This window comes from Pelophylax lessonae (assembly GCF_965119305.1).
Source record: "Pelophylax lessonae genome assembly, chromosome: 4".
Classification (NCBI taxonomy): Eukaryota; Metazoa; Chordata; class Amphibia; order Anura; family Ranidae; genus Pelophylax; species Pelophylax lessonae.
Genome location: NC_138771.1, coordinates 361,350,287 through 361,375,716, shown reverse-complemented (window position 1 = coordinate 361,375,716; position 25,430 = coordinate 361,350,287).

The following is a 25,430-nucleotide window of genomic DNA, read 5'->3' as shown; positions in this document are numbered from 1 at the left end:
TATGTATTTGCGGCGTTTGGGAAGTGGTTAATAAGGCTTACCTATATGTACTGTAAATGTCTACTAAACTTGCATCGTTTAGGAAATATTTACATTTCATGCAGCCGATGATGTCACCGGTGCATGCGCTCTGGAAAAACATCCGCCCGTGCCGTTTCTTCAGAGCCCTACGCCGTGATTGGCAGCTCCCGCGCACATGTGCGGGAGTGAGGTCACGCGGCTCCCGGCCAGTAGCATAGCCTGAGTCTGCAGTCCAGGAAGGAAGACGGCAGATAATGAATGCGGCCACCAGCAGGGACGACGAGGGCTTCACTTGGAGCTAAGTGTCACATAATGTGCTAGTGTGCGATGCATACTAGCACATTATGCATTTACTTTGCAGGGAAGAAAGAAAAAAAAAAGAAGAGTTTACTTCCTCTTTAACTATAAGTGAACTGTTGTTTACCTCTTGTGTTCAGAGTCCTTTCTACTACTTTTAGCTTTGTGTAGACAATGTAGAAAAGAGAGGATGTCTGTAAGACTAGGCACAGGATGGTAGCTATTGTTACTGATGTGTGGGATGATGGTTAGAAGAAGGTGGATAGGAAAGGACGTAGGGCCTTACGCCTTTGGCTATGATTCAATCTTTTATATTATGGGTTTCTTTCACGTTTTAATTATCACTTTGGCTGATATACAAAAATCAATTAGTATGCAAGCGTCATTTATCCAGAGTTATTACCTTTTATCATTGATGTGACATTTACAGTGATATCTCAGATAATCAGAATTCCCCCTTTCCCATGGAAATGTGCCCAAGATAGAGAATAGGTAGACACGATGTATTAGACAGGCTACGTAATGCGCAGTATAGCATAAAAACAATTGTCTTTTAACAATTTTGTATAAATTGGGTAGGCATCTAAAAAGCCCCCAATCCTGGTAAATGTGTATGTAAAGAGGGATGATAGCCCCCCCCCCCCTCCCCCAGGCAACCAAAGCATTATACTGTATATTCTGTAAGGTTTGTTGGAGACCACAGGTTGCTGGATGGAGATTGCAAGACGGTCAGAAAAAGAAGAACTGTTCTTTGGGGCTGTGAGAAAGGTTTTTCTTCTGGATGAAGACTGCTGATGGGTGAGCAAAGGGCGTCAGAAGAGATTTTTGCTGCAGAGAGAAAATATGTCACAGTGCATACATGAACCAGCCATGGAAAGAATGTATTTGACCTTCATATTAGGATATCTTTACTACCACCCCTTCATGCCTAAGGGAAAAACAAATCCTAATGCCTAAACACAGTATGGCAACTTTGACATGTGTTCGTAAAACCATACATATCATTACAATAACTTTGTACATCCAGGTGAATTATACCTTGTTTTTTTTTCAGGACAAATTGGTTATGGATATCTCCTGATTTTTTTTATCAAAGAAAAACTGGCCCAAAATAGTACAAATTTGAATTAATCTGTATATTTCTTGTTACTACCATAACCTCCCATAACCTACCACCAAAGAACAACCTAAAAAAAATTCTTCTGGTCTCCTGGAAGTTTTTACAGATTAAGCAAAGCCTTGCCTCTGGCAAGATGACCACCTCCACATACAGGCAGAACATGGCTTGATCACTTATTTTATTTTCAAATATTGATATTGGTATCCGGACTCTTATGAGGATCTGTTTATCCAGTAAGATTTTCCACTGCCTGTTTTGCCAATCAGTAAAATGATTGGCAAAAAGTCGGTGAGTGTTGAACCAAAAAGGGAGTGGATTTCACGTGTTCACTGCTGTGAAGCGGGTGTAGAAAATAAGAAACGCTCTGGAATTTGACCATTTTGTGTGTTTTAAAAGGAAACTTTTTATCGGACTGATTTACAATTTTTTGTACTGGAATTTATATACTCTGTATATATATATATATATATATATATATTCACTATAAAGGTGGACTGTTACTTTCACTTATCACTGGGTGATTTATGTATAGTAACATTATTACTACTAGAGTAACTACTGTAGACTGCTACCCCATCTGTTAGCTTGTTTAACCTTTTCAGACTTGAACATACTAGGCACGTCCAAATGGCTGAAGAAGTTAAAATAATAGTAAAGGTTCATTTTACTAAAATAAAAAAAACATGTTATACATGCTCTGTACAATCGTTTTGCACAGTGTGGCCCCTATCCTCTTCTTTTCGGATCCTCCACTAGTGCTCCTGGTTCCTCCCCACTGTTGTGTGCCTCCATAGTAAGCCGTTTGCTATGGAGGCACTTGTGCATGCTCACTCCGGAGCCCCGCTCTGTGAATCCATAAGCCACACCGAGTGGGGCCCGATACCACCCCTGATCCCTTCTTACGGGCTGTTACTTACAGCGACAGGAGCCAATGTATCTGAGCCAATGAGGAGGGAGAGAGCTGAGAGAGCCTTGGTTATAGTGCACATCCCTGGATTGAGATTGGGCCTAGGTATGTATTTAGAGGGGGCTGCCGGGGAAGCTGCATGCAGAAGGTTTTTTACCTTACTGCACAGAATGCAAAAAGGTAAAAAAAACCTTCTGCCTTTACAGTAACTTTAGGGATACCCTTTCGTGTAACACACCAAAAGATAATAGATTTCATCTTGGACAAGGGTCTGGTGTGGATTAAGGGGGCCCCGTTTGTTTACAAACAAAGGGAAGCCAGACAGCAAATGTCAGTTTGCAAATTTAGCATTTTTAATATTTGCATTTTTAATAGAGCTGCTCCCCACTAAATGCAAAAAAAAAAAAAATATTTGTATTGGTATATGTCCCCAGGGGCAGTGCCTAGCTCCCTCATGCCCTTTCCTTGACAATCCCTTGCCTATTAGCCTTGAAAATGGGCAAAACTGATTTTAAAGAATTAGTTCCCATAGACTTTTGACTTTAGGGGCAGTACGGCTTATGTCCCGTGAACTGACCCAGGTAAATTTGACTCATCACTATTAAACTGATACTTTGTGTGGGAAAAGTTGAATTTCTGCATACAATCTGCCTCAGATAGGGGTAGAATTCTACTTTTATTGGGCCGAAAGCATTGTCCCTGACTTATCACAGTTGCAATTTGCCCTGAAGATCAAGCCTGCAATGAAAATTGGACCATCAAAAAAGATAGGGATGTTAGCCATGTAGAGAAGGTGCATCTGGTCAATCTCTGTTACTAGGATCCCCTCTTCAACCATGCAAATAACTATATATTCAAAGAAGTAATTGTTAAAACAAGAGTCTTATCTGATCCTGTAATGAGCAGGATAGTGGTCAATTTCCCATTTTGACCAGAGAAATCTGTGCCGAGGTAAACAACTTGAGGCCACTGTATATACTGATTATTCTATAAGTTGGGGAAGCTTCTACTGACTTTCCCTAAAATAAAAACTGAGAGTGTAGGAAATAATGTACTAATTATTAAATTAAGGTCCTTGATACATATTAGAAAAGACAACAATGTGCCACCAGTGTGATCATAAGATCATGATGCCCGCATGTTGGGTTATTTACTCCATGGTCAATCACTACTATACTAAAATATATACACCAGGGTAATTTAAATATAGTATGTAAAACTACCTATGTTCACACTATGGGGTTGATTTACTAAAACTGGAGAGTGCGAAATCTGGTGCAATTGCATGGCAGCCAATCAGCTTTCATTTTTTTTGTTGTTGTTGTCAAAGCTTTATTGAACAAGCTGAATTTAGAAGCTGATTGGTTACCATTCACAGCAGCACCAGATTTTGCACTCTCCAGTGTTAGTAAATCAACCCTTATGTGTTCATTGTACACAATTTAGATCATGTTAAAATCTTGCCCTGTTTTCATACAAAAATGTCAAAATATGAAGCCAGACAATCCGAAATGATTTTTAAAAGCTGAAATCATAATTTTACCTAGGGCACTGACTTCCTGGAATGCCCCTGAGTTTTATGGCAATGTGGGAAGTACCTGACAGATACTTTTAACAGGGCATGAGTATGTCAGAAGGCTATATTCATGTTGTTACTGTAAGCACAGTAAACAATGCTTAGTGTTTGTACTTGAAAAATGTAAACTTATCTTATGTACACATCAAAAAATGTACTCTTACGGAAATTGCAGCTTCCAGTTTGCAGCCCAGATCAAGGAATAAAGTATGCCTTTTTACAAACTGAGGTGCTGATCATTTGCTGAAGCAGGAAATGTCATGCTATAAATCACTTTTAATAAATAGGGACTACAGTTACAGTGATAAGAAGTGTCAAAAAAATGATGGCGCTCAAAAAGCTCATTTGAAGTTACCGATTATATAGCTATTGATTAAGACAGACCACGAAGGCGGACCTTAGTGAGCACTAAAACATGACTTTACAGTCTAAAAGGCAACAGAACTAGGCCCTTTCACACCAGCGACTCCGTTCTACCGAGGTTGCTTTTGTGCACTGTGAAAGGAGTTTTTGCTGCTTTTTTTTTGTGTGTGTTTGCTTTTTTTTTTTTCTACTTTATTGAAATATGAAGGATGTTTCAATTGTAGAATGGGCAGAATCGAAGTTCATTGTGCTAGACAAAGTTGTACACGTTATTAATCACTTGCCGACCAGCCGCTGTAGTTTTACTGCGGCAGGTCGACTCTGTTACCTGAAACGACGTACCTGTAAGTCGCTTCGTGCAACAGATAGTGGTGGCGTGTGGAGGCACACACACATGCCAATTGGCTAGGGGGGGAGCCAATCAGCGGGTAGAACCCGCAATCGCTCCCCATGGAGACAGAACAGCGGTCTGCTGATGTAAACAAAGCAGACCGTTGTTCTGTCAGTGATGAAAACAGGGATCCTGTGTTCCTCCTATTTAGGAACATGGATCTCTGTGTTCATCCAGTGAGTACAACCCCCACACAGTTATAAAGCATTCCCTAGGCACACACTTCATCCTTTGATGGCCCCTTGTGTAAACTTCCCTGCCAGTGTCATTAGTACAGTAACAGTGCATATTTTTAGCACTGATTTCTGTAGTAATGTCACTGGTCCCCTCAAAAGTGTCAGGTGTCCGATCTGTCCACCACAATGTCGCAGTCCTGCTAAAAATGCTGATCACTGCCATTACTAGTAGAAAATAAATAAAAATGACATAAATCTATCCCCTAGTTTGTAGACGCGATAACTTTTTTACCACAAACCAATCAATATACACTTATTGGGATTTTTATACCAAAAATATGTGGCAGAATACATATTGGCTTAAAATGATGAAAAAAAAATAGATTTTTAAATTTTTTTATTGGGAATGTTATATAACCGAAAGTAAAAAATATTGTTTTTTTTTCAGAATTTTCGCTATTTTTTTGTTTATAGCCCAAAAAATAAAAACCGCAGAGGTGATCAAATACCACCAAAAGAAAGCTCTATTTGTGGGGAAAAACTGACATTTTTATTTTGGTACAGGATCGCAGTTGTCAGTTAAAGTAACGCAGTGCTGCATCGCAAAAAAATGGCCTGGTCATTAAGAGGGTAAAACCTTCCGATCCTTAAGTGGGTGGAAAAGTCTTGTCAAGACAAGAAGAGTTTGATTTATTAATGTATAAGTTGGGAGTCATACTGTCTGCAGATGCGGATTTATATTAGATGGAAAAATAGACAAGGACTTTAATAAATAATTTTAAATAAACATATAGAAATTGGGGAATTAATAAATCCATCTAATTGTATGGCAAATGTGAGGTTTATGGCTAGATACCATAAGTGGACCTTGGCAATCAATCATGTTGGTGTCTATATGATTCTATTGTAAAATAAAAGGTCCCTCTTGCCTTTTTTATTCTTTTAAGATATTTTTGCCTGTTCCCAGCTGTTATAAAAAAAATCTCCTTTATTGGCGGTCTTGCCTCGTCGAATCCGCTTCTACCCAATTCTGAAGGTTTAAACTACGTTCTCAGTGACCTGTTCAAAGCCACCTTGTTCTTCTCATCCTTTTCACACCTTGCAGTCATTATGGTAATCACTATTCCTCATTAATAGTAAAAAAAGGTAATGATGCAGTAGCATTTATTCATTAAAAAAGCATATAAAAGCATACAGAACACTCACTTTTGGTGGTGCTTACGAACCAGCACAAGTAAAACAGCGTTTCATTAAAAAAAGCCTTTCAAACTGATATGCATGACCATATAAATACCGCACACTCTGGCACAGGGTGTTGGTAAAGGTGTAATAAATAGAGGAAAATTAAGCAGCAAGCAGATCAATGAAGAAAATGATTACAGAATTTTGAAGAGTACAGATTTATATAGGCACAAGTGTGTAGATTTTTTGTATGATTTACAGATTTTTATTTGATGTTGTGTGAAGGAATTTTTTTGGTGGGGAGTATAAAGTATGGTTGCATATTAATGTTAATGCAATAAAGATTAAAGAAAATAGTTAGAATTTTTGAAGGTTTATGTATTTGAATGTTTGTAGAGGGACATGGTTAAGACTAGGTTAGGAGAATACAAATATTAAAAGATTTTTTTTTTTAATAAAGCTATAGGGCTCTAGTGCCCAACTTGTTTTTTTTTTTTTTTGTCCTGCCCGAGCTTTCCACGTACTGGTCACAGGCAGTGGCGTAGCGTGGGGGGTGCAGGGGGGGCTGGCCGCCCCGGGCGCAACATCTGGGGGGGGGGGGCGCATCTGCAGTGTCACTCTGTCTGTCTGACTTTGACATACACAGTTCACACACTGTCTGCGGCTGCCTCCATCTTTAGGCTGGGAGATGTCCAGCGCGGCCGTCCTATGGCTGAAAATGGCAGGTCGGGGCGGGGCTGGACTGTGCCTCACCTGTCCATTGGTGTAGGGTGGGGTGGCGTTGCAAGCCAAGCCCCGCCTATGCCACCTCTCCTCACTGCTCAGTCAGTTTAGCAGCGAGTGAGTTAGCAGCCTGGCGCTGGTCTGTCTGCATTGAAAGGGGGCACAATGATCTCTCTGCATTGAAGGGGGGCATGCTGGTCATTCTGCATTGAAAGGGGGCACGCTGGTCACTCTGCATTGAAAGGGGGCACGCTGGTCACTCTGCATTGAAAGGGGGCACGCTGGTCATTCTGCATTGAAAGGGGGCACGCTGGTCACTCTGCATTGAAAGGGGGCACGCTGGTCACTCTGCATTGAAAGGGGGCACGCTCGTCATTCTGCATTGAAAGGGGGCACGCTGGTCTCTCTTCATTGAAAGGGGGCACGCTGGTCATTCAAACTTGTATTTAGATGCATTTTACTTTAATTACATCAGTATGGAAGTCACTGTGTGTGACGAAACATGTCAGGGAGTGAGCGTGCGACCACCCGGACTACAGTTCAGTGAGGAGCAGCCGAGGAGTCACACGTACATCCTCTCAGCGCTGACGAGCAGGAGAGTATCAGCAAGCGGTGAGCTCCCCGGCGGTGACACTGATGTTTATCGATGCTTATATGCTATATGCTTTTAAATATTAATTTGAATGTGAGTGCATTGACTGTGGGATTTTGTGGGATTAATAAAGTAGTGTTGATATACTACCCTATGAGCCCCTCCTGTTTTTGTCTTGGATTCAATCTGCATTTATTTGGATGAGCCTTAATGTGAATTGGTCCAATCATCCGGTCTGTGTATGGGGAGACATCAGGTCAGGATACCGATGATACAGCGGATTTGATGTGCTTACCTGGGCTGATCTTACGTTATAAAGGCTGGTATTTGGTCTACATCTGGTGAGTGAGCATTGCCTTGGGGGTCACGAGGTGTGGTGGAAGGTGTTCAACTATCTCTTGGTCGCTGACCCTGGACTAAGGATTTCTTTGCAGACTCACAGACCACTGCTTCATTCTTAAAGGGGCCACTCTTTAAAGCGCTGCTCATGTATTGGACTTTTTCCTCTATTTAATATTGTGTTTAGTTTGATACATTGCTTACCAGTGGAAGAAACTTGTGAACTCTGTGATACCTCTTTACCGAGACACCTACGCTCATAGAGGCTGCCCCAAGAAACACGATAGGGTTTGGGCCAGGTGGTTATCTGATTCCTCCACCTCTATGGCTGACTAGATTCTGACCTCACCCTCCTGCCCTGGGTCCACCACGCCGGGAGTGCCTCTTATCTTGGTCTTAATATTGTTTAGCATCGACCCTGTTTATTACTATCCGGTACCTCCTCATGACTAGTTTTCCCCACTAGTTTGTGATGCTCTTCATGATATGCAATGTTTTTTTCCTGACCCCTGCGTGGGCGACGTGCTGTCTTTCATACGTTCATATGATTGTTGTATTGTGAACCGAATGCACCTGTTTTGTTGTTTGTGTTGCATTAAAACCAATAAAAAGATTAAAAAAAAAAAAAAAATGCAGCTCACATGAAAAAGGAAATTTACGTTTTTGTATGTATTCTGGGATGCATATAGAATGGGGAGCCTCTTATTGAAACTTGCAGCCTGGAAAGTCCAGAGGTCAGGCTGGATGACAGCTTAGATAAAGTATAAACCAACAAGATGGTGGAGGGCTTCTGTGGGATGCAGAGCAGACCCAAAGTGATTTCATCGGGACATCAAGGGGCAGGGCTATATATTTCAAGACCACCCAAGCCTTTTTCTAACACCCCACAATATGCACATCTATTTATGCAATGGTGGGACATTGAAGTGCATATACGTAGGGGGTGTTAGCTTAAGTAGGAAACGTAGGCGGCCACATTGGGACGTGGCATCACGGGTACTCAAACCTGATTTTGTGGTTTTGTAACTTAAAGTTGCAGTATGGGAGAAGTATTGAAAAAAAATGACTTATATGATGTAGTCTGTCAGTAGCATTCCCAAAAGACTAGATCCCTCAGGCTAACGCCTTTAAAAGGACTGGCCTTCTTCTTCAGAGCCACTGCTCCCCCAAAGATACAGTGCAGTCAGTGAGCATAGCCACCCTAAGACAGAAAGTGTTACTGGGAGGCTCAGCAGGTAAAAATAAAGGAAAAAAAGCCTAAAAAAAAATAGAAAATGTAGCCACTGCTTCTAAGGATTAGTAACCTGCAATAGATTTAGTTTTTAGGGGGCTTGATTTAGGATGTTTACCTGTTTTAAAAAGAACGTTCTTATGTTAGTGCAGTTAGAATGTTATAAGTGAATTCTGAAAAAATTTGGAAACAAACAAAAAAAAAAAAAAAGAAGTGAATTCTTTCTGTCAGCTAGGAATGCAAATGAAATATTGGTTTTATATTACTTCCTTTACAAATGTAACCATTCCTAGTAGAGCACACACCCTCTGTTTTACCTCTGGATCAAACACAGATATACATTAAATTTAGTGGTAGATTACAATAATAAGATTGCTTGCTACTAAATTTGGTGGCCTATAACCATACAGTATATGAAGATTGATGAAAACCATGTATAAAGTTTGATGCTGGTTCTGGATCTATATTTTCTTATATACACTTGTATGATGAACTTTACTATATTATTATTACTGCTTCAGTGAAAAGGCTAAATAAAATATCTATATACTTTTATGTAGTAAAAACATGTGACATTACTAAAACCATATGTCTATTAATCAAACAAAGGGAGAGTTTTATTTATACTTTATGTTTCAATGTTATAAGCCAGTTGGGACATATTAGTTTAGATCAGGGATCTCCGAACTACGGCCCTCCAGCTGTTGCAGAACTACACATCCCATGAGGCATTGTAAAACTCTGACATTCACAGACAAGACTAGGCATGATGGGAATTGTAGTTCCTGAACAACTGGAGGGCCATAGTTTGGAGACACCTGGTTTAGATGATTAACATGTATTAACTTTTTCCTGTGTTTCTTCCCTTAGCTATTTTTCTTAATTTTTTTTTTCTGCTTGTATGTTGATTTTAGTTCATATTGTAATATCACAAAAATAAGCAAAAAAACGTATTCATTTTATTTGGAAATAATTACTTGTGCTCTGCTGTGACCCAAACACTAAAGCCCACTGTGGACTGATGTCACAGATTCACTCCAGGTTCTGGAAGGATCCCAACAATATTGTTTGGATCCACCTAGCTGCGTGATTGACAACTGGCTCTGCCTCCTAGTGCTTGGCTGAGAGCCAAAGCCAGCTGCACCCACTCCTCTCCAGCTCAGTGTTCACGTGAGTGCTGGAGGGGCAAAGCAGAGTGGTGGCTGACAGTCACCACTCTCCATTTCAAGAAGACTGAGAACTGAGCGATCAGCAGTCAGGTGACCACTCATCTTTTGGTCTTAGAGCCACTGCAGGACAGCTGCAACATTAGACCATGGGGTGAGCATGTATGTTTTTTTTTTTTTCAAACCCATTCATCTACCTTAACCAGTTCCGGACCACCCGCTGCCTTTTTACTGCAGCAGGGTGGCACAGACAGGCAAAGCGGCGTAGGTCTACGTCGCTCTCCTAAAAGCCGCTAGGGGGCACGCGCGCGCCCCCCAATCGTCAGCGGGGAAGCCGATGCGGGTGTCAGGCGGCTCCGATTGCCGCCTAACAGCCCTGATCTCTCCCCGCTGAGAGCGAAGGACGGTCAGCTGTTGTAAACACAGCCAACCGTCCTTCTCCCTGCAATGATCACAGAGCTCTTGTGATCCTGCTATATAGGTTTGAATGTCTCTGTGATCATTTCACAAGTCCAGCCCCCATACAGTAAGAATCACTCCAATAGGGTCACATTTAACCCCTTGATCACCTATACTGTTAACCCCTTCCCTAACAGTGTCATTATTACAGTAACAGTGTCCCTCAAAAAATCACAGATCGCCGCCATTACTATTAAAAATGACATAAATCTTTCCCGTAGTTAGTAGACGCAATAACTTTTGCGCAAACCAAAATATGGTTATAGTGATTTTTTTTACCAAAAATATGTAGCAGAAAACAAATTGGCCTAAAATGTTAAAAACTTTTGATTTTTACATTTTTGTTTTTGAGAATGTCATATTACAGAATGTGAAAAATATTGGGTTTTTTTTCAAAATTGTCGCTCTTTTTTTGTTTATAGTGCAAAAAATAAAAATCGCACAGGTGATCAAATACCATCAAAAGAAAGCTCTATTTGTGGGAAAAAATGGACATAAATTTGGTTTCGGTACAACTGCAATTGCCTGTTAAAGAAACGCAGTGCCGAATCGCAAAATAGGGCCTGGTCATTAAGGGGGCAAATCCTTCCGGTCCAGAAGTGGTTAAGTATTGAAAACATTTTTGCTGAATTAAAAGGCCAATAGGTAAAATGTTAAAGATAAATTCCAGGATGATATAAAGACCCACATTATTGAAGCTCATTATCTTTAATGCATCACTAAGTGTATTTTTAAATGCAAGCAGTGTAAGTACCAAGCCTATTTCTGATACCTTGTTGCTTACAAATTAAAATCAGTATTTTTTTTGCTAGAAAATTACTTTGAACCCCCAAACAATATATATATATTTTGGTAAAGACTCTGGAAAACAAAATGGCGGCCATTGCAATATTTTATTTCACATGGTATTTGCACAGGGGTCTTGCAAACGCAATTATTTGGAAACAATACACTTCACTGAATTAATAGGAAAAACTAAATAGTAAAGTTAGCCCAAGTTTTATGTATATTGTGAAAGATGATGTTTCGCTGATAGATACCCAACATGTTATGGTTTAAAATTGCGCACACTCGTGGAATGGAATGGCGAAAAACTACGGTACTTAAAAATCTCCATAGGCTACTCTTTAAAAATTTGTATTATCCAGTTTAGAGTTACAGAAGAGGCCTTTTGCTAGAATTATTGCTCGCGCACAGACGATTGTGGCGATACCTCACATGTGTGATTTGGAAAACTGTTTACATTTACCGGTGCGACTTATGTATGCATTTTCTGTGGTATGGCAGCACGCAGGGAAGGGAGCACTTTAAACATTTTTTTTTAAATTTTATATATATATATATATATATATATATATATATATTTTTTTTTTTTTTATACTGTCTTTTTAAAAAAAGAAAAATCTGATCACTTTTATTGCTGTCACAAGCAATGTAAACATCCCATGTGACAGTAATAGGCAGTGACAGGTACTCTTTATGGAGGGATCTGGGGTCTAAAAGACCCCAAATCCCTCTACTGCACTTCAGAGTATTCAAAATGCCAAAATCTGCATTTTTTTAATACTTTGGATTTTTCAAAATTGGTGCAGTTGACAGCTACGTAAACCGTAAGTGACTTTGTGACGTTGCTTCCAGGTTCCTTAATCTGAGAACCGATCTAAGCCGATTCCGGCTTTGTTCGGGACTCCAACCAGCCGGCGGACGTGCCGGCTGGTCGATCTGGTCTCCTGGTGGGACAAAAGACCCAGGCGGAGCGTTATCTCTTTGTGATAACGGCCAAGCGGCAACTTAGCTGCATCAGTTGTTATCACCTGAAAGCCGACCGCCCGCTGTAAAAAATGGTACCGGGTTCAGCAAAGTGACGTACAGGTACGTCGTTTTGCGGTAATGGTTAAAATATAGCACTCAAGTATTTATACCGTACAAATATTTATATAAATATACAAAAATAGTTTATTAATACAAAAATAGTTTAATAATACAAAACAAGACATACAAACACATCCTTTGGATTAACAAACTTCAGACATAGATTATTTTCTTTTGACCACTTATACACTACTTTTTTATACACTACAAGTATTCCATTTAAAAAAAAATCTTTAAATGCATTTTGTAAAATTATTCTACTTTCTTGTGGAAGGCATCTACATCATTCAGTAATATTTACAACGTGATTTTGTGATCTTCACATCTACCTAAAGTAAATATAAAAAAGTAGCAAAAATGTGTCCACTACATAATCAATACCAATAAACACCACACTGTCCTCTGCCCCCTCCCATACCTTGCTGCCATAATCTTACGGTGCTGCAGGGGTTCTCAGAGCCAAGGGACCTGCCACAAGCACTCCTCAAAAGTGCTGACTATGCCAGTCCTTTTCACCCCCCTCCTCCTTTCATAGAAGTTGTACTATAGTTTTCATAAATGAAAAGCTATATAGGAATGGAGGATGGGTGGTTGTATGAAAGGTGTATTTCCTCCATTTATAAAGTGCTTTTCATTCATTCATTTACCGAGGGTAAAAACAGACAAAAGATAGTAAGCTCTTCTCTGATCACAGAGTTATGAAATACAGTTTGTTCTAGCCAACAGGTGTCTTTCTCTACAGAAGCACCAGGGACACAATCCTTACATAACAGTTACCAATGCTAAGTTTCCTCTGCCGCCCAGGCAAATGGTGACCAGCCCCTTAACTAAAGCAAATGCAGTGGGAGCCTTGTGTGCCTCACTTACCTTCTGCCCCTTAACTCCTCCACCGTCACACCTGCTGGTGACATTACTTCTGGTGGATGGGAATAGTCCTCCCTGGCAAAACCATACCTCACATTGTAAAGCATGTGCTGTGTCACGGCGTCATGATGTCACCAAGGTCCCCACACACACACATTTACTCTCATTTACATTCGGGTCAGGATTACCCTCATGCCAGAAATATGAAAGCATAAGAAGGAACACAAAAGAAAACTGGATCCAAAAAACAAGACAACTAGAAAAACAAAAATTGGAAAACCAAAATAAAGAATAAATGTATCTAAAAAAAAAGTGAACTATAAGCCCTGGTCCTCACTAGAACGTGGTACGGGAAACCTGAGATCCATGCGTGTTTCCTGCACCGCTTTCGGTGCAATGTTAAGGGCACCCCCAAATGCAGGTCACAAATGCAGTGCTTTTGCCTATATGGAATCACATGGTACAAAACAACCATGTGATCCTATAGTTTGTTTTGTATGTTTCCGCTCGTTGGATGTAAATAATAAATATAGCTGCTGCCTCCACTTAGACTAATTACCGTGATAGTGGCCGATAAATGAAGATGAAAGGGAGAGTGGGTATTGGCGCTGCTTTGTACTACCTCAGTGTTAAACTGAATTTTGAATACATCATGTGTAATTAGATTAATATGTAATACACCATATCTAATTGGTTGAACATATACCAATGCAAATACCAAAACTGCATTTATTGTATAAAAAGTGAAATAAGTGCAAACACAAGAAATTTTGTGCAAAAAAAGCAAGTGCCCCGTGAAAGAAGTCAATATTGCTGAAAATGCCAGTACCTAATAAAATCAATTACTCTAAACAACTCAAAGTATCAAATAAGTTGCGCTGTATAATGTGACAGAAATGAATAAATTAGTTCATCATTAATAAAATTTCCATAATGTGAAAATTAACCACAATGTGAAAAAAAGTCCATAGCAACATGTATAAAGGAAAAACACCAGTGATAGTATCCAAACATGTAAATTAGCCACGATGCAGCTGTGCAATTCTTCTGTGATAAGAAAGCCTTCACCGCAAAAAGGAATTCCTTGGCCAAACTGGATGGCCTCTTACCAGAAAATTGTGACCATCAAGGTCGTCAACACATGTGGCATAACCCAGCCAGGGCCTCTGGGGCAGGAAGCATTACGAAATGTATTGATCCAAAAAGGTTATTTAACACCACCTCCACCTCCACTCACTATGATTACCCATGAAAGAAATAATAGTCCTCCATAGTGTAAACCAGGGTTTCTCAACTAGGGTTCCGTGAAACCCTAGGGTTCCTCCTGAGGTTGCTAAGGGTTCCTTGAGCAATGGATAATTTCTGCCTCTCAAATAAGTTCCCAATGACACCATTGTTCCTTGTTAGCTATCTGTAAGGGTGTAATTCTTCCCAATGATGACAAGAGTAAGGAGCATTCTTCCCACTGACTGTCACACTGTGTCATGAGTTGTAGATTTTTCATTTTAGCAGGGGTTCCCCGAGACCAGAAATGCATTTCAAGGGTTCCTCTGTGTTAAAAAGGTTGAGAAAGGCCGGTGTAAACTGTATAAATTAATAGTGAGGTAAAGGAATGCACTTACAGCAATCCAGATAAAAAGCACATAAAAATATATAGCCGGCTGGCAAATTCAGCATCGCCCATCCTTCCGGGATATCACGGGGTGACTTTGCCAACAGGAGGGCAAGGTAAGACCTTGACAAAGTGTTATTTTTTTCAAAATAAAAGCTTTATTTTATGGTATAACACTATGGAACTTGTCTCTTGACAGTTGCATGTACGTTTGCACAGTGGCGGCCGGCCGATAGGGGGCGCAGGGGCGGCGCCCCCCCAAAGAAGAGAAGAAAAAAAAAAGATTTAAAAAAAAAAAAATGTGTCTATTTTTCGCCCACTAGGGGCGCCGGACTTAGTGCTGGGTATGGGGAGGTGGGGTTTTTGACCCCACCCTCGGCTGGCAGAGGCGCCGATTGGCGCTCTTCTGGGGGTCATCAGGGCGCAGAGCAATGCGCCCCGACACTCCACACTTTTCCAATGTCCGGGCTGTGATTGGTCCAGACTCCAGCCTGGACCAATCACAGGACGACATGGACCTGGTGCACCGCCCCGGCGTTACGATCACCTTCCGGCATCCGCCCGGGGCAGAAAGTAGACAGGAATGTCGGACAGGTCACAGGAGAGGAGACGGAGCTGAGCGAGACAGTCCAGGAGTCGGATCGGAAGTTCGGGCAGAAGACCAGCAGCGCAGCAGCCCGGTAACGGTAAGTGAAGTGAGTGTATGTGAATGATGCCTCGGGGGGGGGGGGGCGGTGTAGCGTGAAAATCGATCGATCTCCCAGGCATGCGCAGGATTACCACCAAACAAGCCGAGCCCCATATACCTTGATATGATTAACCCATGAGGGCTGCAGAGGGTAGAGGTAGAGATGATGGCTACAGCGGAGATGCAAGCGTCAGGAGTTGGGGGTTTCCGATGTGCTAGGACCAGAAGATCCTGAACTACTGACAAAGTAAGTTGTAGATGATGAAGACTTTTTATTGGTGCTTTACTTAGATATTTACCAGGCAATAAAGGTAGTATATATATATATATATATATATATATATATATATATACATATGTATATATATCCGCAGCTGTAGCCATCATCTATATATATACTACCTTTATTGCCTGGTAAATATCTAAGTAAAGCACCAATAAAAAGTCTTCATCATCTATTCAAAGAGATCCCACAACTTGTCAGTAGTTCAGGATCTTCTGGTCCTAGCACATTGGAAACCCCCAACTCCTGACGTTTGCAGGACCCTCCATGGATATGTAGTCAGGCAGGTTCTGCCAGAGCAGTGCATCTCCCCGTACTCCACACCACAGCTCCGTAGCTTGAAAAGATCTGCCTCCGCCCGCTGTCCGCAGCTGTAGCCATCATCTCCTACATCCGTAGCATGAATCTCCACTGTAGCCATCATCTCTGCCTCCGCCCTCTGCAGCCCTCATGGGTTAATCATATCAAGGTATACCGGGCTCGGCGCTTGGCTTGTTTGGTGGTAATCCTGCGCATTTGCGGCAGGCAGACCGCCTCTCTCTGGGAGATGGATTTTCACGCTACACCGGCCCGCAAACTGTCCTGTGTCAGTTGTTCTGGTGGGGGACTGTAGTGCTCTCTGGGTCTGATGACTACACACACACACACAGCGGTCATACACCGGGCCGGTCTATTATCCATAGAGAGGCTGGACAGTGACCTCACAGGCGGGTTCACCGGCAGCGGAGGGGTTAAAGCGCCACATAGCCAAAGCGCAGTACGGTGCAGACTGACACATGGAGGGGGGAGGGGAGGATCGCTAGTCAGATATACAGCCGATAATTGGATTTGTAGTGGTTTCAGCTGAGGTCATTAACGATCTGGTCTGAGGTCTCTCTCTGTTGGGGGCATGTATGCTGGTCACTGCATTGGGGGCACGTATACTGGTCACTACATTGAAAGGGGGCATTTATACTGGTCACTGCATTGAAAGGGGGCATGTATGCTGGTCACTGCATTGGGGGCATGTACGCTGGTCACTGCATTGGGTGCATGTATACTGGTCACTACATTGAAAGGGGCATGTATACTGGTCACTACATTGAAAGGGGGCATTTATACTGGTCACTACGTTGAAAGGGGTCATGTATGCTGGTCACTACATTGAAAGGGGGCATGTAAGCTGGTCACTGCATTGAAAGGGGGCATGTACACATGTATACTGGTCACTACATTGAAAGGGGCATGTATACTGGTCACTACATTGAAAGGGGGCATGTATACTGGTCACTACATTGAAAGGGGGCATTTAAACTGGTCACTACGTTGAAAGGGGTCATGTATGCTGGTCACTGCATTGGAAGGGGGCATGTATACTGGTCACTGCATTGAAAGGGGGCATGTATACTGGTCACTGCATTGAAAGGGGGCATGTACGCTGGTCACTGCATTGAAAGGGGGCATGTACGCTGGTCACTGCATTGAAAGGGGGCATGTATACTGGTCACTGCATTGAAAGGGGCATGTACGCTGGTCACTACATTGAAAGGGGGCATGTATGCTGGTCACTGCATTGAAAGGGGGCATGTATACTGGTCACTGCATTGAAAGGGGGCATGTATACTGGTCACTGCATTAAAAGGGGGCATGTATACTGGTCATTACATTGAAAGGGGGCATGTATACTGGTCACTGCATTGAAAGGGGGCATGTACGCTGGTCACTGCATTGAAAGGGGGCATGTACGCTGGTCACTGCATTAAAAGGGGGCCTGTACTGTGGGGTTTGTGCTAGGGGGCCTGTACTGTGGGATTAGTGCTAGGGGTTCTTTACTGTGGGGTTTGTGCTAGGGGGCCTGTACTGTGGGATTAGTGCTAGGGGGTCTGTACTGAGGGGTTTGTGCTAGGGGGGCTGTACTGTGGGGTTTGTGCTAGGGGGTCTGTACTGTGGGGTTTGTGCTAGGGGTTCTTTACTGTGGGGTTTGTGCTAGGGGGCCTGTACTGTGGGATTAGTGCTAGGGGGTCTGTACTGAGGGGTTTGTGCTAGGGGGGCTGTACTGTGGGGTTTGTGCTAGGGGGTCTGTACTGTGGGATTAGTGCTAAGGGGCCTGTACTGAGGGTTTTGTGCTAGGGGGCCTGTACTGTGGGATTAGTGCTAGGGGGTCTGTACTGTGGGATTAGTGCTAAGGGGCCTGTACTGTGGGGTTTGTGCTAGGGGCCTGTACTGTGGGGTTTGTGCTAGGGGGCCTGTACTGTGGGGTTTGTGCTAGGGGGCCTGTACTGTGGGGTTTGTGCTAGGGGGCCTGTACTGTGGGGTTTGTGCTAGGGGGTCTGTACTGTGGGGTTTGTGCTAGGGGGCCTGTACTGTGGGGTTTGTGCTTGAGGGGTTTGTGTGGGGTTTGTGCTTGAGAGGTTTGTGCTGGGGGGGTCTGTACTGGGGGGTTTGTGCCACTCTCAGTCAGTGTATCCCATAATAGCATGTCTCTCACAGTATATCTCATAAAAGGGCCCCTGCTCCCTATTATGGGATATACTAGTACTGATGGACCCCTTAATATGTGATAGATTGGGAGAATTTTTTCATGCAAGCAAAATACAGGGGACAAAATGGGTGGAGTATATAAGGGGTGGGGCTTCTGAGAAATGGGAGGGGTCAAAATGGAAGGGCGGGGTCTTGCGCCCCACCATCTTAAAACTTCACCAGCCGCCACTGCGTTTGCAACCGGTGTGGAGAGTAAGACACAGAAAGGAGGAATAACCTGGGGGTGGCCCTGGATATCTCTATTCAACCAGGTGGAGTTGTGGAGGCTGCATGCCCCCTTGAGGGGAGATATCTCTGGTAAGTAAGGGAACAGGAGGGAGGCACGTATGGAGACACTGGGCACTATGCATGCTTCTGAGATATTCTGTCCTGCCGCAACATCACCAGCCCCTACCTGCAGATGAGGATCTACTATACTAATATATGAAGGTGGAGCAGTGGACTATACATATCATTTTTTGTGGAAGAAAATGTGATTGATAGCACTGGCCACTTCATATGTTATTGGTCACTTTATATCTTATAAGCACAATTGATACTTTTTTAGGCACAATTGATTTCACTATGGGCAGGGCCGGTGCTACATTGTTTTGCACCCTAGGCAAGATCAGCTACTTGCGCCCCCCCCCCCCACAAAAAAATAAATAAAAAAGGAAGGGGTTAAAAACTGCTCTATGTCATATCCAGTGACCCTGATCTGATGGTTCCTCCATGTAATGCTGTCATACCCAGTGACCCCCATATTCCTCCATGTCACCCCTGGGGACCCTGATGTCCCCCTATGTCACACCCAGGGACCCTGATGTTTTTCCATGTCCCATCCTAGGACCCCAATATTCCTCCATATACTGCTGTCATACCCACTGACCCTGATGTTCCTCCATGTCATACCCAGGGACCCCTGTGTTCCTCCATGTCATGCTGTCATACCCAGTTACCCCAATGTTCCTCTATGTCACATCAGGGGCCCCTGATGTTCCTCCATGTCATACCCGGAGACCCTGATGTTTTTCCATGTCACACCTGGGGACCCTGATGTTCCTCCATGTCACACCTGGGCACCCTGATGTTCCTCCATGTCACACCTGGGGACCCTGATGTTCCTCCATGTCACACCTGGGGAGCTCAATCCCCCATGGCACACCCAGGGATCCCAATTCCTCATGGCACACCTGGTGACCCCTTTCCCCTTTTACACTTGTGACCCCTCTCCCCCATGTCACACCTGGTGACTCTGATTCCCCATGGCACACCTGGTGACCCCAATTCTCTTTCACACCAGGGATCCTCCATGTCACACCCAGAGACCCTGATCCCCTGCAGTATGAAGAGAGTGGCCTGTACTCTGCCCTCCTTCACCGTGATCCTGCTTATTCCTTCTCCCAGGATGCTCCTCTCCTGGACCACAGTGCTCACCACAGCTCCAACTGGCTCCTGGTGGAGGGAGAAGCAGCAGTCAGAGAGCTCCGCACCTCCTTCATCACCAACATCCTTAGACCATTCCGGTGCCTCGTCGCTTCAGCTCCAGTAAAGGTGCCGTCCTACAGTGCCGAGCTCAGGCTAAGGTTCAGCTCTCCTCCACTCCCTGCTTAATACCGACCCAGGGAAATGAACGGCTGCCCACCAGCTCAGTGTAGAGAGCCGCTCAGCTCCAGACGAAGAGGATCATTATGCAGATAGCACTCCGGTGGGCTCCTTTCCTGCCCCTTTGGGCTCCCCCAACAATGGTGGAAAGCCAGGGCCAGGTAGTTCTGCCACTGCCCCAGACCCCTGGCATCTTCCTCTGTCCCTTCTTCCTCCCCCACTGCCAGCCCCCCCCCCTCAGCTCACAAGGATCATTCATGATGGAGAGTGAGTGCTGACTCGTGGCTGCGCCCCTAGGTGGCAATGCGCCCTAGGTGGCTGCCTAGTTTGCCTAGTGGAAACACCGGCCCTGACTATGGGTTTGCATTTATATTAACTACTTGCCACCCACACTATAGCAAAAAGACGGCTACAGCGCGGACCTTAATTGCCGGGAGGGCAATCCCGCCCCCTTACCACGTGATCAGCTGTCAGCCAATGACAGCTGATCATGTGAAGTGAACAGTAGCCGGAGATCAGCTGTTTTTTTCTTCTTACACTGTCGGTGTGAGGAGAAAAAAAAACGATCATCGTCTGCTGTCAGAGGGAGATCAGTCCCAAAGAGGAGAGGGCAAATTGTGGCCACCAGTGCCACCTACCAGTGCCACCTACCAGTGCCCACTAGTGCCACCGACCAGTGTCCACCAGTGCCACCTATTAGTGCCAATCAGTGCCCCATCATAAATGTCACCTACCAGTGCCTATCATTGCCCATCAGTGCCACCCGTCAGTGCCACCTATTAGTGCCCATCAGTGCCCATCGGTGCCACCCATCAGTGCCACCTATCAGCACTGCCTTATCAGTGCCGCCTTATCAGTGCCCATCAGTGCCGCCTTATCAGTGTTTATCAGTGTCGCCTATAAGTGCCCACCAGTGCCGCCTATCAGTGCCCACCAGTGCCGCCTATCAGTGCCCACCAGTGCATCTTATCAGGGCCCATCAGTGCCGCCTCATCAGCGCTCATAAATGAAGGAGCAAAATTACCTGTTTGCAAAATTTTATAATAAACTATAAAAACTGTTTGTTTGTTTTTTCAAAGTTTTCGGTGTTTTTTTTTTGTTTGTTCAGCAAAAAATAAAAAACCCCAGTAGTGATTAAACGCCACCAAAAGAAATCTCTATTTGTTTGAAAAAAATAATAAAAATTTAATTTGGGTACAGTGTTGCATGAACACACAATTGTCATTCAAAGTGTGACAGCGCTGAAAGCTGAGAATTGGCCTGGGCAGAAGGGGGGTTTAAGTGCCCTATAGGCAAGTGGGTAATGTTGACATTTTCACTGGGCACTTGCTTAGAGTAATTAATTTATTTAGGTAATTTCAGCAATATTAACTTCTTTCATGGGAAACTTGCTTTTTTTTGCACAAAATGTCTTGTGTTTGCACTTATTTCACTATTTATACAATATATGCAGTTTTGGTATTTGCATTAGTATATGTTCAACCAATTAGATATGGTGTATTACATATTCATCCAATTAGACATTTACACTTACATTTACAGGTAGTACAGAGCAGCACCAATACCCACTCTTCCTTTCATCTTCAACCATGGGATCCGGTTGCAGTGCGTTTCTAAAATTGGTGCATGCGCTACTTTGGTGTATAGTAGTGTGATCTGCAAATTGCACCACAGTGAATCGCATGTGAATTGCACAGGAATGCGGTGCGAGTCCTGTGCAATTCATAAGCAATTCATAGTGTGAACTAGGGCTAAGTCTCCCGCAAATACAGCACTCAAACCTCAAATGAAAAAATATTGCAAAACACATACAGTAATACAAAATAGCCAAATAAAGTGCTATAAAATAAAGTGTTGTCGCTCGTCGATTAAATAAAACCAACAGTCCCATTCACACCACTATTTGTATGAACCCCCACAAAGAAAACAATAATAATAATAATATTAATAATATGGAATTTCAATAAAACCTAAAAGCAGGTATGTTTGAATCTAACTCCAAAAAACACCCGGTAAAGCTTCAGATAATGGTGATTTTACTCCCTTCACCCATATTTGTTTATCTTATTAGTCCCGGTTCTTACATATGCGATGCGGGAACCCTGCCAATCGCATTGCATCGCATTCAACTCGCAGGCAGTTCACACTGCCATGTGCAAATCGCCGGGGGGTGTCAATACAAGGTTAACAACACCCCCAGATCAGTTCACATATTGCAGTGCGAACTGTAAATTCGGACATTAATTGGATTGCATAGGTGTGGACACCCATGCAATCCGATTCTGGTGCGGACCAAAAAAAGGGTCCTGTGCGAGCTGTGTTCAAATGCAATGTGAATTCATCCATACTAACTGTATGACTGAGTTTGCATCAAACGGAAATCGCATGTGATTTGCAGAGCAGTGCGCTTCAAATCACATGTGGTGTCTGTCATCGCATATATGTGAACCGGCGCATAAAGATTAGACTGACAGGGCTTGTATTTTCTTCATCTGATAAGGATAGACTCACATTGTGTATTACAACCACACACTTTTTTTATAAAAATATTTGATTATCTTATTAAAGATTAGACTGACAGGGCTTGTATTTTCTTCTTCTGATAGAGATAGACTCACATTGTGTATTACAACCACACACTTTATTATAAAAATATTTGCTTATCTTATTAAAGATTAGGCTGGCAGGGCTTGTATTTCTTTCTTTTGATGAGGAGACCCTTGTATATTACAATCACGACACTCTTTATTATAAACCAATAAATTATACTCACATTATAATGTAAAATTAAAGGCTCAAATTCCAATATGCTTTCAGGGACGGACAATACATGGGAGCAGACACAACCCTCCGTTTGTCGGCTGCTCTTTTCCTACTTGGCTCACAAAGTTCAGCAGAGCTCACGTTTAATTTATGGACAATTGTGGTGAAGCAAAAGTGAAAACAATGTTTATCTTGTAGCACTTTATTTTGCTGTTTTGTTAAATATGTTCTGCAACATTGTTTCATTTGAGGTTTGCAGTATTTGTGAGAGATTTAAAGCCCATTCAGACTAGCGTGACATGACTTTGGGGGGCGACCTGTGAAGTCGCGTGCACCGCTGTGCACCGCGACTTCGGCGAGACTTGCAGAGACTTCACATAATGGAAGTCTATGCAAGTCGCCTCCAGGTCGCCCCAAAGTAGTACAGGACCCTTTTTCTAAGTCGGAGCGACTTGTGTCGCTCCTATTAGAACGGGTCCTGTGCTAATCAATGGACCGCGACCGAGCGCGACTTGTCAGGCTGACAAGGCGCCTGACAAGTCGCGCTAATGTGAATGGGCTCTTATAGTTCTCACTTTTTTAGATATATTGAGTCAGGTTATTAGTGGGGTTGTTATTTCTAACATAGTGCGAAAGGATTCATTTAATGAATAAATAGTGTATAGGCATTTACAGAAATAAATTATGGATATAAAATATATACAGTATATATAATTTATTATAATAAATCATTTTTAGCCACTTGAAGCCCAGGCCTTTTTCTGACACTTTTCAAATACATGAAAAAATCTGTATTGTTTTGCTCAAAAATTAATTTTTTTTAAAGCAGTGGCCCTAGAAAATAAAATAGTGGTTGTTGCAATTTTTTATGTCGCGCAGAATGTGTGCAGTGGTTTTTCAAATGCAATTTTAATGGAAAAAATACACTTTCATGAGTTTTAATACTCAAAATAATACCCAATTGTTTGCTAAAAAATAAAAGATAATGTTACGCCGAGTAAATAGATACCTAACATATCACAATTTAAAATTGTGCTTGACCGTGAAATGGCAGCACTTCGTAAATTATATTATCCATAGCGGAGCTTTCGTAAATTATATTATCCATAGCGGAGCTTTAAATTTTCTTTTCGTTTTTTTTTTTTCTTTTTTTTTTATTATCTTACACTGTACCTTGAATTTTTTTTTTCATCACTTTTATTATTATCACAAGGAATGTAAACATCTATTAGACCCCTTAATGTCTCCTCTGCCCTTAAAAGCTTTGGATCCTACTAAGATCAGTATTGTCCAATGCTTTTTACAAACCACTAATTCTTTATTATTAATATTATTATACAGGATTTATATAGCGCCAACAGTTTACACAGCGTTTTACGACATAAGGGCAGACAGTACAGTTTTAATACAATTCAATACAGGAGGAATCAGAGAGCCCAGCTCGTTAGAGCTTACAATCTAGTGGTTTTTAAAAAGCAAAAGAAAAAAATGACAAAATACTCATTGCTTTAGGTTTCTTAGAACATAGAGATGATCTGGGCTGTTTCTGGTCCCCCATCAGCTCTATGACTACCTGGCTGCAATCCCAGGAAGGCGACGGAAGGTGGGAGCACCTTTCTGCCTCTTGTAAAAGCAATCCAGCGGCTATTAAGCTTCTAGGATTAAAGCAGAGTTCCGGGCACAGAAGTCATTTTTCAATGAACATACCCCCGGGACAGTCAGGGCTAGCACATTCCACAATGGCTAGCCTCTGATCTCTTTAGGTATAAATCATTCCTCTGGCTCCCTCTAGGTGTTCCGTTGTTCTGCCAACCTACTTGTTTATACCTAAAGAGATTCAACTCATCCTCAGAATATAGTGGTTCAAACCTGTTGTGTGTTTGAAACCTATCTGAATCCTTTATTTGTGATATAGGTGTCCATGGTTGAGAATATTGAAAAAAAGGTTTCCTATATTGTGAAGGGTAAGTGTAGTCACTGTTCCCCCTTTGTAATAGAGGGGAAGGACCGGAATTCCAACCAGACGAATTCTTAGTTTGGTTCTGATTTTTATTCCTAATTTTATGTTTATTCTTAGAGGGTCCTTTCTTTTCAGGTTTATTCACCTGTGTCCAACCACTCTTCTGAGTACACTCCTTCTCAAGAGCCACACTCTGTGGCGGTGGTCCATTAGTATCAATAGCAGTGGGGTCCTCCTCCTGTATCTGCCACTTGAAGACCTTGCCACTGTTGTAGTTACTTAAATCCCTCTGATACTTTTTCTTTTTCATAAACCTTTGATCTTTATCAGTATCGTCTAATACCTTAATAAGTTTACCTGATTCCTTTTTATACTCCTCTTTATCCATAAAGGGGGTCAATTTATCCCTGGTTACATTGATTTCAGCATCAAGTTTCGCTGAATCAAGCATCATGTATCCTCAAACGGATAACGCCAAGAGGTTGGGAGAAGATTCTGGGGTGTGTGGCATTATCCGTTTGAGGCTGTACCAAGATTCTTGCTGGTCCATTATATCAAGCGTGTGATCTTTTAGTTCTGGTGAGTTTGCACTGCATGTGGGGTGGAGGTAGTGTATATTCATCACTGGTGAACTCCCCCTATGTGGATGTGACATACTCACTTTGATATACTGCACCATGATATTCTTTTTCCTTCTCTTTTTATCTACATACACTCGATTGGACTTCGCATCTGAGGATT